We start from the raw sequence: 15,610 nt of genomic DNA on the forward strand, positions 1-15,610 counted from the left end.
GGCCCAGAGGAGGAGAGAGGGATTAATCGCCTGGGACACAGGTGTCAGGTCACCTTGGACGTTTGAATGGAGCTTTGAAGCATGCCTAGGATTCCGCCAGGTAGAGACAAGGGCTGGAGGGTTGCAGGCAAGGTAGAAAAGGTGTTCCAGGCAGGAAGAACAGCTAGAGCAAAGGTGTGTTCACAGGCACATACTTGCACTGATACACCCTCATACGCTCAGAAGCATTCTTCTCCAAGACCTGGGCCAGTAGGAAAGCATCTGAAAGATGTCATTGTGCCCACCTGTGCCAGCCCACAGCTGAAAGTCTCACCAGGCTCTGGGTTCCAGTTGGCCTTTCCTCAAGGGAGCGTTTAATGTCTGGGGCCTTCTGCCTTCCTTCGCATCTGTGCAGACCCTCTCCCTGTCTCTAAGCCGGCCATTTCCCTCAGGGTGCTTGTTGTTAATTGCTGTGAAGTTGATTCCTACTCATAGGGACCCCACGTGTGCAGAACAGAACTGCTCCATAATGTTTTCAAAGCTGTGACCTTTTGGAAGCAGATCACCAGACCTGTCTTTTGAGGCACTTTGGGTGGGTTTGAATCCAACCTTTCAGCTGATTGTTAAGCATTTAAGCATTTGCATTACCCAGGGACTCCTCAGGCTCCTTACTCACTGCTGAGGCACAAATTCCAGAAGCCTCCATGTGAACTGGGCCAGAGGTTATGTCTTGATGAAGCTCTGGTGTTGTAAGATGCATAATTTTCCATTTGCCTCTGATGGGGCCTTTGGCTGACTGGTCAAGCTATGGGGGCAGGGAGAGCCTCCTCAGGACTGCAAACTGCTGATGGTGGTGTGACTTTGTCCAATATTTAAAATAGTGCTGTAGGGCATTGCTTAGAAACAGTCCCGATGTACTTTCTTTCACCAATCAATGACAAGTGTTTATTGATCACTTACTTTTTAAATTTTATCAAAGTAGTACAAATGTACATTAAAATGCATATATCATTAGTCTAAAAGCTAACGCATTTTTACCAGCTGAACATGCTGTGTAACGGAACCCAGATCAAGAAACAGAACAAGACCAGCACCCCAGGACTCCTCTCATTCCCCTTCCATTCACCAACTTCCTCAAGGGGGGTAATGACTGCCTTGGCTTGTAGCAGCATAGATCATTTTTTTTCCGCTTTTGTACTTTATATAATGAAATCATGCAGTATAGACTCTCCTGGCACTTCCTCTTGAACAAATGAATTGGTCAAAGACGCTGGGGAGAGAAAGCAGGAGGGCATTTGAAAAGACTGGCTCTCCTGAGGAATGCTGTTGTTGCTGTTGTAAACTGCTGTGGACTTGTCTCCTGACTCATGGCGATCCCATGCACAACAGGATCAAATCATTGTGATCCGTAGGTTGGTTGGTTTGTTTTTGTGGTAAATATATAGGTAACAAATTGCCATGTCTACAATCTTCACATGTGCAGTTCAGTGACATTAATTATGTTCATCATGTTGAATCCATAGGGTGTTCATTGGCTGATTTTTGGAAGTAGATCACCAGGCCTTTCTTCCTAGGCTGTCTTAGTCTGGATGCTCTGCTGAAACCTGGTCAGCATCATAGCAACATGAAAGCCTCCACTGCCAGACAGTACATTGGCCGGGAATTGAACCCAAGTCTCCTGCATAGACAATGAGAATTCTACCACTGAACCACCATTCCACCTTCTTATGAGGAATAAACCCATTGCCATCTCATAGCGACTAGGACTGAGTAGCACTGCCCCATAGGGTTTCTGAGAAGCGGCTGGTAGATTCGAACTGCCAACCTTTTGGTTAGCAGCCAAGCTCTTAACCACTGCACCACCAGAGCTCTCTTATAGAGGCCTACAAACGTAAAATCAAGTAAATCACATGTATGAGGGGGTCTCTGCACTCCCTGGGAGGCTAGAAGAGGCAGATGGCCCTGCTTTGGTCCAGGAGTCAGGGACTTGTGTTCAAATTCTATATCTACCCCAATTTGCTGTGCAACCTTGAGAGAACCTCTTTCCCTCTCTGGACCTCAGTTGCACCCTCTGTGAGGATTAGGGCAGATAATGGTTTCCTACCTTTTCACTTTCAAAGATACCTTCTATTATCTATCCCCACCCTACACCTCTGCTATGGACCTCATGCTTTGAAAAATGTAGTCTACTGAGCAGGCCACCATAAGTAATGATTAATTTGTTTCCCTGATTCTTGTTAACTGGAAGATGTATGGAGTGGATTCAGATCTGCAGGAGATAGCAGCAGTACCACCCTGAGTTGATAGAATTCCAGTCAAAGGCAGAGGCTCTTTATGGCTTTATACCCGACTGCAGCCTCGTGTCAGAGAAATGTCCAGAGCCTAGTACATCCAGTGAAATATAGCAAATAGCTTGAGAACCCCCATCCTAGCCTCCGTGCAGCACTGGACCCATGAACCACTGATGAAACAGAGAGTCACTAAGTTTCCTTCCAGCCCTGAGAAGCCAAGGGCCTAGGGGTTGCCTAGCTCCCTCTAGAACTGACTGCAGAGCTGTGGTGTATGAGCCTCCTCCCCTGCAGAGGGCCTCCGTCTCAACCTGACCTCAGCCCCCAACCCCACTCTGTACCTTTTATCCCAGCAGGCCATCTGCCCAGCCCACTGCTAGATAATCCTCAGAGGTCAAGGGCTGTCTCCTGTTGCTCCAGGGGACTATTTGGAAACTGTTGATGGATCTTTGGTTCCTGGAACACCGTGATAATTGCCCTCTGCAGCCCCACCAGACTGGGGAGAGAACCCCAGTGCCTTTCTGGGGATGTGGCCTGGCCCACAGAGGCTGCCTCCTCCTGCAATGGGGCTCCAGGTCCTCACTCCCCTCAGTGCACCCTCAAGAGCTCTTTAGGTTTCTACTCCATTTCTGTCCAAGACACAAGGATGGGGTGAAGTCTGCCTGGGGACAGGAATTGTGCCCCCCGATGGGGAGCAAGGACCACACTTGAATAAGACAGAATCAAGCTAGAGTTGGGGGCAGAGGCAGCGAAGGAACTCAGCTGGTGGGACTTGGTTAAAGAAGCTTCTTGGAAAAAAGGGCTCATGCATAGATGTGGAAGGAGGAAAGGGCAGAGCTATATGCAATGAGTGTCCCAGGAGGGGCAGGTACAGCTCGGACAGTCCCTATGCAGTATTCTGGGGAATATGAGGATGTGCATGGGACCCTAGAGGTCACCTCTAGGGGAATGGAGTAATGAGAAGTTCCCTGGGGTGGTGAGGTGGGGAAAGGAGAGGGATGCAACTGTTTGGGGAAGTAGCAGTGTGCAATGAGTCTGCTGAGAACTTGGAACTTCCAATGAAGACACGTGGCCACCTTTGCTGAATATACCTGGGGCAGATAACTGGGATAGACAATGTAGAAAAATCCATCCATCCAGCATAGGATTCATCTTCACTGTCTTCAAGTCAAGGTGCTGGGCCTTTGTGCAGTGAGGTGTGAAGGAGCTTGAGGGGTAAGGGCTGAGATGTCAACTTGAGATGAAGTAGGGTGAAGAAGTGCTTGCCTGCTAGTCTATCTGGGTAGCCTTCTTGAAAGAGGAACAATTTCTGGAACAGCATGACAGTTGAGACAGATGGTTTTGTTATAGGAAAGAAATGAATGGTGTGTATGATTGTGTGTATGTGTGACTGTGATCGTGTGTGTGAAAAAGAGAGAGGAGAACACTATTTGTGCCAGTTTGCCTAATTTGAGAAAGTAGAAGAAAGCAGTAGGCGGGTGCTTTCTTATTTATAGAAGAAACTTTTTTTTTTTTTTTTTTTGAGCACACATTGTGGGCTGGTGTAGCTCTCGAAAATAAGAGTGAATAGTTGTGACTCTTGCCCTCATGGAGGGCAAGACATTCTAGTAGAAAAGGCAGATAATGGAAAACTCAACACAGTAAAGATATAGAACTTGAAAAATGCTATGAAGTGGGGTAGAAAAAAGTCTAAAGTTGGCTACATCTGAGTTGTGTTTTGATGGATGATCAGGAGTTCTCCAAAGGTGAAGTGGTGTACATGCTCAGAGGTTCAAAGCTCCTGTGAAAATCTGATGAAAGTCACTGTCTTAGTTATCTAGTGCTGCTATAACAGAAATACCACAATCAGATGGCTTCAACAAAGAAAAATTTATTCTCTCACAGTCTCGTAGGCTACAAGTCTAAATTCAGGGCATCAGCTCCAGGGGAAGCCTTTCTCTTCCCTGTTGGCTCTGGAGGAAGGTCCTTGTCATCAATCTTCCCCTCCTCTAGGAGCTTTTCAGCACAGGAACACTGGGTCCAAAGGATACAAGCTCCTGGCTCTGCTTTCTTGGTGGTATGAGGTCCCCAACTCTCTGCTCGCTTCCCTTTCCTTTTATCTCTTGTAAGATAAACGGTGATGCAGGCGACACCCCAAAGAAATTCCCTTTACATTTGATCAAGGGCATGATCTGAGAGTGTTACAACCCACCCTAATCCTCTTTAACATAATCTAATCTTGCCTCATTAACCACAGGCAGAGATTAGGATTTACAACACATAGGAAAATTACATCAATCACAAAATGGAGGACAATCACACAATACTGGGAATCATGGCCTAGCTAAATTGATACACATATTTTTGGGGGACACAATTCAATCCATGACAGTCATGGACTCTTTCTCAGAAGCACACACACACTAACACACACACTGAAACACACACAAACTCCATGGATCTTAGAGTGGGAATTCCCAAAGGCCCTCATGTCAGGAAGAGCATGACAATGATCAAGGATATTGGCCCTGATCTCTGGGGCAAACATGAATGCCAAGGACAAGGACCCCAGGCAGGGCACAGCCTGTCCTTGGGCAGCAGCACGGGTATTGGATGCAAAAGTGCAACTCTGGTAACATGGCAAGGCTGCTGGTTGGGAGAAGGGAGGTACGCTTCAGTAGGACTGGTACTCATCTGTGCTGAGAGCATGATGGCATGGTGTGGGGGAAGAGTGTGTACGCAGATGATGGAGGCAGGACACCTGAATGGTGGTTAAAGTCATGATGGTGGGAATGGCAGTGGTGGTAGTGGGTGGGGCGGGGGAAGGTCAACACAGTATAGTGGCTAAGCACAGGGGCTTCAGAGTCTGGCAGGCCTGGGTTGGAATCTCAGCCAGGAACTCGAAGACATCCAGGAACTCAGCCTAGAACAAGTGTTTCCTTAGGGTCTGGGGAAAGGGGAGGAGATTTCTCAAAGTGTATGTGTCACACTCCACCCTATTTCAACCCTGCACACTTTCGACAATGTGACCTCCAGAGGAGGGGGGGCAATTGTACTGTGAGAAGCTCTCCAGGTAATTCTGGTCCATCCCTGCCACTATGTCTTTCTCTCCCAGAACTAGTGTTCTGGAAGGTCATTTAAAAAGGAACAAGACATTGTGCCCCTGGACTAAATTAGACCACCTGCAACTCAGTCCAGCCCAGCCCAATTTTAACGAACTAGCGCATTCATTCAACAAAGTTCTACTGAGCACAGAGCCAGCCCTGGTGCCCGTGGTGGGAAAACAGGCCAGAGCAGAGACGACTATGAAGCGGTGATGAGTTCTGCAATAAGAAAGGTTGAGAGTACTCTAGGAACACCCAGGAGGGGCAGTCTTGGCTCATCAGGGAAGATTTCCCAGAGGAAGAGTAGGCAGGAGTTAGCCAGCAGTGTGGAGGAGGACTTCCAGGAAGAGGAAACCACCTGTGCACAGCCCTGAGGCAAAGAACAAAAGTGCAAGTAATCCCAAGTGTGCCTGGGTGGTGAGAGGGGAGGTTGGAGAGACCAGGGAGTGACGTTCATCCTGCAACCTCAGGAGCCAGGAAAAGTTCTGTGAAAGCCTGGACGTGCCACCGCTAATTTAGCTGCAGTCTGAGGGATAGATGGGCCTGGAGAGAGAGACCCCCTGGGATCAAGGGACGGACCAGGTGGCTGCTGTTGGGATCTTGGCAAGAGATACTGAAGGCCTGAAGGAAGAGCGTGTCCATGGTGCCAGAGACAGCAGCCAGATCCCCAGAAATGCAACCCCACCTATGGCTGACCATTTCAGAAAGGCCTGCATCTGCCATGCACCAGGGATCTGCTGAGAGGATTATTCTGGAAATTTTGTGCCCAACCACCACCATCCATGAGGGCCCCTGTGGCCGTACAGCTTTTCCCTACTCTCTTCTCTCTCTGCTTCCTCTTCCCTCCCTCTCTCCTGAATCTTTCCACAGAGTCCTCTGACAAGCCTTCCTATTCCTCAATGTGCTTAAACATCCTCTCCCTCCTTGCTGCCAGCGAAACCCAGTCCTCCTGTGTGACACCTGCATTAGTGCTGATGGCTCAACTAGCCTCTGGCCTTCAGTTCTTTAACTTTCTCAGTTCCAAAGGCCTTCCCTTCATGTCAGTCACTTCCTCCCACAGCCATACCCTGGAGCTTGTCTGTCCTAAAATGCCTGCACTTCTAAAAACTTAAATGAAAACCCTCCACTCTTGGGCCACAACCTTCTGTGCTTCTCACTTGGATCCCCTCATCCCACCCACCTGTACCAGAGTCTCACTCACCTAGGCCTCCAGGCATTCCAACCTCTACCTTATCCCCCCTCAAATCCCTCTAGCCTTTAGTCTTCCCCTGTCTTCCAACCCTTCCCAGTTGCCCACTGTACCCACCCAGAACCCCCTGGGTGGATAGAGCTGGCTGCCATCCCCTCTTCCCCTTTGGGCTGCTGAGCCTCACTGGAGAATGGCCACCATGGAGACTCCTGGCTTTTCTTTTTTTTTTTAAATTATGGTAAAATATATATACTGTAACATGAAATTTTTCATTGTAAGTATTTTTAAGTGTACAGTTCAGTGCCATTAATTATATTCACAGTGATGTGCAACCATCACCACTATTTATTTCCCAAACTTTTTCATCACCCCAAACAGAAATTCTGTACCCATTAACCTGTACCTCGTTCCTCCCTCCCCCAGTCCCTGGTAACCTCTAGTCTACATTCTAACTATGACTTTGCCTGGATTCCTGGTTGCCTAGTCTAGATATTGCATATAAGTAGGATTATACAATATTTATCTTTTTGTGTCTGGCTTATTTCATTCAGCATAATGTTTTCAAGGTTCATACATTTTGTAGCATGTATCCGAACTTCATTTCTCTTTATAAATGAGTAGTATTCCATAGTCTAAGAAGCCCTGGTGGCACAGTGGTTAAGTGCTTGGCTGCTAACAGAAAAATCCGTGGTTCAAACCCACCAGCCGCTCCGCGGGAGAAAGATGCGGCAGTCTGCTTTTCTTCTGTCCTATAGGGTCACTATGAGTCAGAATGGACTTGATGACAACAGGTTTGGTTTTTGGTTTAATATTCCATTGTATGTACGTATCACATTTTGTTTATCCATTCATCTGTTGGTGGACCTTTGGGTTGTTTCCACCTTTTGGCTATTGTGAATAATGCTCCAGTGAACACTGGTGCACACGTACCTGTTTGAATCTCTACTTTCATTTCTTTTAAGTATATACCTAGGAGTGAAATTGTTGGGCCACATGGTAATTCTGTGTTTAACTTTTTGAGCAATTGCTAAAATGTTTTCTACAGCAGCTGCACCATTTTACAATTCCATCAGCAATGCACACGGAGTCCAACTTCTCCACATCTTCACCAACACTTGTTATTTTCTATTTTTTTATAACTGCCATCCTAGTGGGTGTGAAATTGTATCTCATTGGTTGTTTTTTTTCCTTCACTGAAAAGGTTGGCATTCAAACCCTCCCAGAGGCTCCTGGGAAGACAGGCCTAGCAGTTGGCTTCTAAAAGGCCACAGTCTTGAAAATTCTATGGAGCAGTTCTACTCTGCACGCGTGGGATTGCCATGAGTCAGAATAGACTTAACGGCAACTAACAATAAATATATATATTTTTTGACATTCTTTTGCTTTACTAAGTTTGGTATAAAAATTAGGCAAATTTTGAGATATATATATATGATAGTTAAGCTTGTGTATCAACTCGGTTGGGCCATGATTCTCAGTGGTTTGGCAGTTATTGAATGATGTAATTTGGCAGTTATGTAAAGATGTGGTTATCCTCCATTTGTGATATAATGTAACCACCTCCAGGATGTGATCTGAAGTAATCAGCAAATTAGTTGCAAGGGGAGTTTCTTTGGGGGTGTGGCCTACATCCAATATATATGGACATTCTGGTAAAGCTCCCTGGCTTTTGCTCGCTCTGGATCCTGCATCTAGCTCTTCATCATCTGACCTCCAGTTCTTAGGACTTGAGCCAGTGGCCTGCCATATTGTCTGCTGATCTTGGGATTCATCAGCTTCTGCGGCCCGTGAGCCAGCAGGCTGCCATCTGACCTGCCGATCTTGGGTTCATCAGTCCCCGCTGCTTCGTGAGTCAGGAGAAGCCTCTAGCCTGATGCCTACCCACAGACTTGGGACTTGCCAGCCTCTACAACCAAGTGAGTCATTTTCTTGAGAAAAATAAATAAATGTATATATATGTGTGTGTGTGTGTGTGTGTGTATACATACATACATATATATATGCTTCACTAGTTTTGCTTCTCTAGGGAAACCCAGCCTAAAACTATATATATATATGTATATACCAAAAGTTTGTCATTTAACCATTTTTAAACGTACAATTTAGTGACATTGATTACATTCACCATGTTGGGCTACCATCACCACTATGCATTTCCCAAAGCTTGTCATCAACCCAAACAGAGACTCAGCGCTCCTTAAGCAATAACTCCCCATTCTCTCCTTCCCCTAGCCCCTGGTAAACACTAATAAACTTTTGTCTTTATGCGTCTGTCTATTCTAGATATCTGATTTAAGTTGCATCGTGCAATATTTGTCCTTTTGTGTCTGGCTTACTTTGCTTAACATAATGATTTCAAAGTTCATCCATGATTCCGAACTTTATTTTTCTTTATGGCTGAATAATATTCCATTGTATAGCCATACCACATTTTGTTTATCCATTCATTTGTTCATGGACTAATGGTGATTTTGATTCACATTTCCCTGATGACTGGTTGGAGCACTGGTGGCGCAGTGGTTAAGAGCTTGGCTGCTAACCAAAAGGTCAGCAGTTCGAATCCACCAGCCACTCCTTGGAAACCCTGTAGGGCAGCTCTACTCTGTCCTATAGGTCCGCTATAAGTCAAAATCGACTCCACGGCAACAGGTTTGGGGTTTTTTGTTGTTTGTTTTAATGACTAGTTATGTTGAATATCTTTTTATGTGCTTACTGGTCATTTTATATCTTCTTTGGAAAAATGCCTATTCAAGTCCTTTGCCCATTTTTTAATTGAATTGTTTACCTTTTTGTTGTTGAGTTGTAAGAGTTCTTTATATATTCTGGATATTCAACCCTTACTGGATATATTATTTGTAAATATTTTTTCCCATTCTGTAAGTTGTCTTTTCACTTTCATTATATCCTTTAATGAACAAGAGTATTTAATTTTGTTGAAGTCAATTTATTTATTTTTTTCTTTTGTTGCTTGTACTTTTGATGATATATCTAAGAATCCATTGCCAAATACAAGGTCCTGAAGATTCACCCCATGTTTTTTCCTAAGAGTTTTATAGTTTTTAGCTCTTATATTTAGATAGTTGATCCATTTTAAGTTAATTTTTGTATATGGTGTAAGGTAGGGGTCCAACTTCATCCTTCTGCTTGTGGAAATCCATTTGTTCCAGTACCATTTGTTGAAGAGACTATTCTTTCCCCCATTAAATGGACTTGGCACCTGAGTTGTATGGGTGGAAATCTCAGAATCCCACTATTCTGTCCTTGACTATGAGGATATAGCAAATCCCCACTTTTTACTTCTTTGTTCCGTTCTGACACCAGCTGCCCAGCAGGACTTCTCTGACCCTAGCCACCCGGAGCTAGGTTAGGTCTCAAGTTAAAAGAACACTGCACTTCAGACTGCCAAATAAGCACATGCCAGCTGCAAGTTTGAGAGTCCACATTACACCCTCACTTCTGACCTGCTGGCTACAAATTTGAGATTTTCCCACTACCCCTTCAGGATGCCAGCTACAAGCTTGGGAGTCCCTCCTGGGCTCCCTCACTTCTGACCTGCTGGTTCCTACTACTCCTCTGGGTTCAATAATTCACTGGAATAACTCACAGAACTTACAGAAAGGACTATACCTATGATTACAGTTTTACTGTAGGAAAAAAGGATACAAATAAGAGACGCATAGGAGGAGGTCTAAGAAGGTTCCCAACGCAAAGCATCCATGTCCTGAAGGAAGCAGTACCCTCCAACATCATCAATATCTTTTACCAGCCAGGGAACCCATGGAGCTTCCATGTCCAGAGCTTTTATTGGCTTCATTATGTAGACATGATTGATTGGATCAGCCCCCACCTCCCCTGAGGTCAGCAGATATCATACCCCATAGTGGTCAAACCAGGCCCCTCCCATTAATACAAACCCCCAGGTGTGGTCTAGAGGTAAATTTCAAGAATTTAGAGTTATCTCTCAGGAAATAAGGACAAAGACCAAATTGTTTAGATAAAGTAATTCTTTACCTCATATTACCCTTGCAGAAAATCAATTGGTCATAGATGTATGGGTTTATATATGGACTTTTAATTCTACTCCATTGGTCTATATATCTACCCTTATGCCAGTACCACACTGTTTTGATTACTCTAGCTTTGTAGTAAGCTTTGAAATGAGGAAGGGTGAGTTCTCCTACTTTATTCTTTTTCAGGATTGTTTTGGCTATTTGGGACCTCTTGAAATTTCATATGTATTTGAAGATCAGTTTTCCATTTCTGAAAAAAAGATGGGGAGGGATTTTGATAGGGATTGTGTTGAATTTGTAGATTGCTTTGGGTAGCTTGACATCATAACAATAATAAGTCTTCCAATTCATGAACACAGGATATCTTTCCATTTATTTAGGTCACCTTGAATTTCTTTCAGCGCTGTTTCATAGGTTTCAGAACACAAGGCTTTCACATCCTTGTTAAATTTTTTCTTAGGTATTTTGTTGACTCCTGGACTCTTCTCTCAAACAGGCTCTTTTCACTGCTCCCTGCTGGCTCCCTCTCTGTTCTCCACTACAGCTATTTCAGACTCTCTCCAGTCCCTTCAAACTTCCACCTCTTCAAGTTCCTGGCATGCGATTCATTCATGCATTCACTCCACAGCATTTCTTGGAGAGCCCACCCTGTGCAACGTTGACCTTGACTCATGTTCAACCTTGACTCAATTTCAACTTAGGTAACTGTTCTACATGGCACTTGATGTCGCTTGTCTTAATACCAACAATTGACCTGGAAGCAATTAGTCCACAGGAGTAATGGTCCACACAAACCACAGCCTCCCCTAGCTTGAGACCAGGAGAACTAGATGGTGCCTGGCTACCACTGACAGCCACTCTCACCAAGGACACAGTAGAAGTTTCCAGTCAGAATGGGAGAAAATGTAGAACAAAACTCAAGTTCATAAAAAACACCAGACTTACTGGACTGATAGAGACTGGAGGAACCCCCCAAGACTATTGCCCTAAGACACCCTTTTAACCTGGACTTAAAGCCACTCCTGGAGATCACCTTTCACCCACATAATCGACTGGCCTATAAAGTGAGGAATGTGCTCCTTAAAACAAACAACTGTATGAGACCAAACGGGCAACATTTGCCCAAAAGCAAAGACTGGAAAGCGAGGAGGGGCAGGGAAACTGGAGGGCCGAAAATGGGAAAGGCAGAGTGGAAATGGGAGAATGCTGACACATTGCAAGATTGGTAATCAATGTCACAGAATAAATTGTTATGAATTGTTTAATGAAACTAAACTCCACCTAAAACACAATAAAATGTTCAAAAAAAAGAACTGACCTATGCTTTACCCTTCAACTCTGCCTCACCTCCTAAACTGCCTGGGAGTTTGGCTACTCCTCCTCGTTTCCATCTCTGGCTTCTATTCGTCTCATCTTGACCTGTCAATGGGGTCTGTCAATGGTAATGACCATGAGGAGTCGTGGTGGTTGTGAAGGTATGATGCTGGCAGTGGTATTGATGGGGAAGTCATTTGAGATGGGGTTGGTAGGGCTGGTGACCCTATTAGAAGTTCCTCAGGGACATTTGTCAGTTTATGCACTCAATAAATACGTATTGAGCACCTGTAATGTGCCAGGTACTGAGCTAGGCCCTGGGGATACATCAAATCAGGGAGCAAAAAAAGGTTTGCACAAGGTTTTATTTTCTCTCCTGGAACTTACAGTTTAGTGGAGGAGATGGTCAACATATAAATGTCACGTTTATGACCAAGACAAGCGCTAAACCAGGGTGCTCCATGGTGCTCTGAGAACATGTAATAGGGGGACTTGGTCGTCCTTGAGGAAGTGATGTTAATCTGAGATCTGAAGGATAAAAATGTTAACCCAGAAAGAAAAGAGCCTCCTAAGCAGAAGGACCAGCATGTGCTAAGGTCCTGTGGGTGCTGGGGGAAAGATACAGAGCCAATACGTGGAACAGGAAGTCCAGTGTGTACAAAGACTGTGCAGCACACACTTTTTCTTATTTTTTTGGTTAACAGCAGTTAACTGTTTATTTATTTTGATTATTGTACTTTAGATGAAGGTTTACAGAACAAATAGTTTCTCATTAAATAGTATGCATATTGTTTTATGACATTGGTTAAGAACCACACGACATGTCAACACTCTCCCTTCTCAACCTTGGGTTCCCTATTACCAGCTTTCCTGTCCACTCCTGCCTTCTAGTCCTTGTCCCTGGGCTGTTGTGCCCCATTAGTCTCGCTTTGTTTTATGGGCCTGTCTAATCTTTGGCTGAAGGGTGAACCTCGGGAGTGACTTCATTACTGAGCTAAAAAGGTGTCCGGGAGCCATACTCTCAGGGTTTCTCCGGTCTCTGTCAGGCCAGTAAGTCTGGTCTTTTTTTGTGAGTTAGAATTTTGTTCTATGTTTTTCTCCAGCTGTGTCCGGGACCCTCTGTTGTGATCCCTGTCAGAGCGGTCCGTGGTGGTAGCCGGGCACCATCTAGTTGTGCTGGACTCAGTCTGGTGGAGGCCGTGGTAGTTGTGGTCCATTAGTTCTTTGGGCTAATCCTTCCCTTGTATCTTGTTTTCTTCATTCTCCCTTGCTCCCGAAGGAGTGAGATCAGTGGAGTATCTTAGATGGCTGCTCACAGGCTTTTAAGACTTCAGACACAACTCACCAAGGTGGAATGTAGAACATTTTCTGCTTTTTCTTTTTTTTATTGTGGTAAAATACATATGTCTTAGGGTTATCTAGTGCTACTATAACAGAAATACCATAAATGGGTGGCTTTAACAAACAGAAATTTATTTTCTCAGTTTAGGAGTCTAGAAGTCCGAATTCAGGGTGCCAGCTCTAGGGGAAGGCTTTCTCTCTCTGTCAGCTCTGGAGGAAGATCCTTGTCTCTTTGAGCTTCTCTTCCTGGGCGATCTTCATAGGACTTGTCATCTCTCTTCCCTCATCTCTGCTTGCTTTTTAAATCTTTTTTATATCTCAAAATATTGACTCAAGAACACCCTACACTAATCCTGTCTTATTAACCTAACAAAGACAACCCATTCCCAAAAAGGATTGTAACCACAGGCATAGAGGTTAAGATTTACAACACATATTTTCTGGGGACATAATTCAATCCATACCAACACGTAACATAAAATTTACCATTTCCACCATTTCAAAGTGTACAATTCAGTTGCATTTAGTAAATTCATAATGTTGTGCAACCATCACTACTATCTAGAAAATTTTCATCACCCCAAAAGGAAGTCCCATACCCCTGAAGCAGTCACTCCCCCTTCTTATCCCCCTGTCCCTAATCCCTCAGATAACAACGAGTCTGTTTTTTCTCTCTACAGATCTGCCTATTCTGGATGTTTCATGAATTGGAATCATACAATATGTGGCCTTTCATGTCTGCCTTCTTTCACTTAGCATGTTTTCAAGATTCATCCATGTTGTAGCATGTATAGGTACTTCATTCCTTTTACGGCTGAACGCTCTTCTGTTGTATGGATATACCACATTTTGTTTATCCATTCATCTGTTGACGGACATTTGAGTTTCCATCTTTTGGTTATTATGAATAGTGATGCTATGATCACAGGTGTACAAATTTTTGTTTGAACACCAGTTTCAATTCTCTTGGGTATGTACCTAAGAGTGGAATGTATACATGCTAGGTCATGTAGTACTTTCTATGTGTGACTTTTTGAGGAACAACACACACTTTTAATTGCACCTACTTGACATTACTTAAATTCAAGCAGGGATGGTGAGCTAGGGGTGAAGGTGAAATCTGAGAGGAAACACTGTTTTTTTTTTTCAGTGTTTGGAATTTCTTTTTATCTCTCTTGAACTCAGGTTGCTTAAAATGGAGGAGAATGGGCTGAGGGGGGCCATCTAATAAACTGCCCCAAAACTGTCAGCCCCACCACAGCAGGAATCTTTGTCAGTTTTGTTCCCTGATATATCTCAAAAACCTAGACCAGTGCTTGGCACGTGGTTGGTGCTCAATAAATATTGTTGAATGAATAAATACAGTGCACTGTTTCAAGTGCCGCAAAATACCAAGAAAACAGTCATCCATCATCTAGAACCAGAGAGAATGGGCCAACACTGCAGCCAGAAGAGGGTGGTTCAACAATACAAAGGACTTCCCAGAGCCACAGGGCCCCCAGCTCTTGGGGAAACTTCCACTCCTATTTCTTGAGCACCACCCATTGCCAGGTACTTTTACGTGTATTTACACTAAAGATCAGAGAGCCTGAGTGGCTTTGTATTTGTGCATGGTAGACCCGGAATCCATCCCCATGCTGCTGGACATCCAAACCTTAATCCCTTGGAGGGGTCAATGGCCCCTCCATCCCAAGGCCAACGATCAGCCCTGAGCAGGCCTGGGGGCTTGTTCAGCCCGAGGGATACCTGAGCTTCCTTCAGAAGAGCGATGGACACTATGCAGTTTCCCTCCCCTCCCCAGTGGAGGCAGGACGGTGGAGGGGAAGGCTGGCAGAAGAGCGTGCAAGTTGAAGGCTGATATTGAATTGCAGCAAAATGAGCACAGGATTAGGTGCCCCACCTGGACCCACCCCTGGGGAATACCGAGGCCTGGGCGGGCCCTCATGAGAAGCTGGCAAGCCCAGTACCAGACACAGTCATGGCTGGATGAGCAGGGGTGATGAGGTGGGGTGGATGGGCCCACAGGCAGGAAGACACCTGTGGTTCCTCTTAGGTCTTCTTCTCGTAGGCCCTCCACCCTCTGCCTGGGCATCTGCATTCACAGAGCTCCTCCTGGGTTCTGAGGGAAGGGGTGGGGGTCAGAGCCGGGCTGAGACCTCGTCCCAGGGCCCTGCACTCATGAGTGTGGGGGAGGGTGATAGGAACACACCCCAATGCCTAGAATTCTGGGCGGCACACTGCCATGGGCAAGTCGGTCAAGGAAGGCTTCCTGGAAGAGAATGAAAAGTGTGGGACTAGGTTGGCATCCAGGAAGATCTGGGTTTGAATTCTGGCTTGGCCACTTCCTGTTTGACCTTGGGCAAATATTAGTTCATTCATTCCACAAACATTTTTTGAGCATCTACT

Source organism: Trichechus manatus, unplaced genomic scaffold (genome assembly GCF_000243295.1).
Source record: "Trichechus manatus latirostris isolate Lorelei unplaced genomic scaffold, TriManLat1.0 scaffold00209, whole genome shotgun sequence".
NCBI classification, from domain to species: domain Eukaryota; kingdom Metazoa; phylum Chordata; class Mammalia; order Sirenia; family Trichechidae; genus Trichechus; species Trichechus manatus.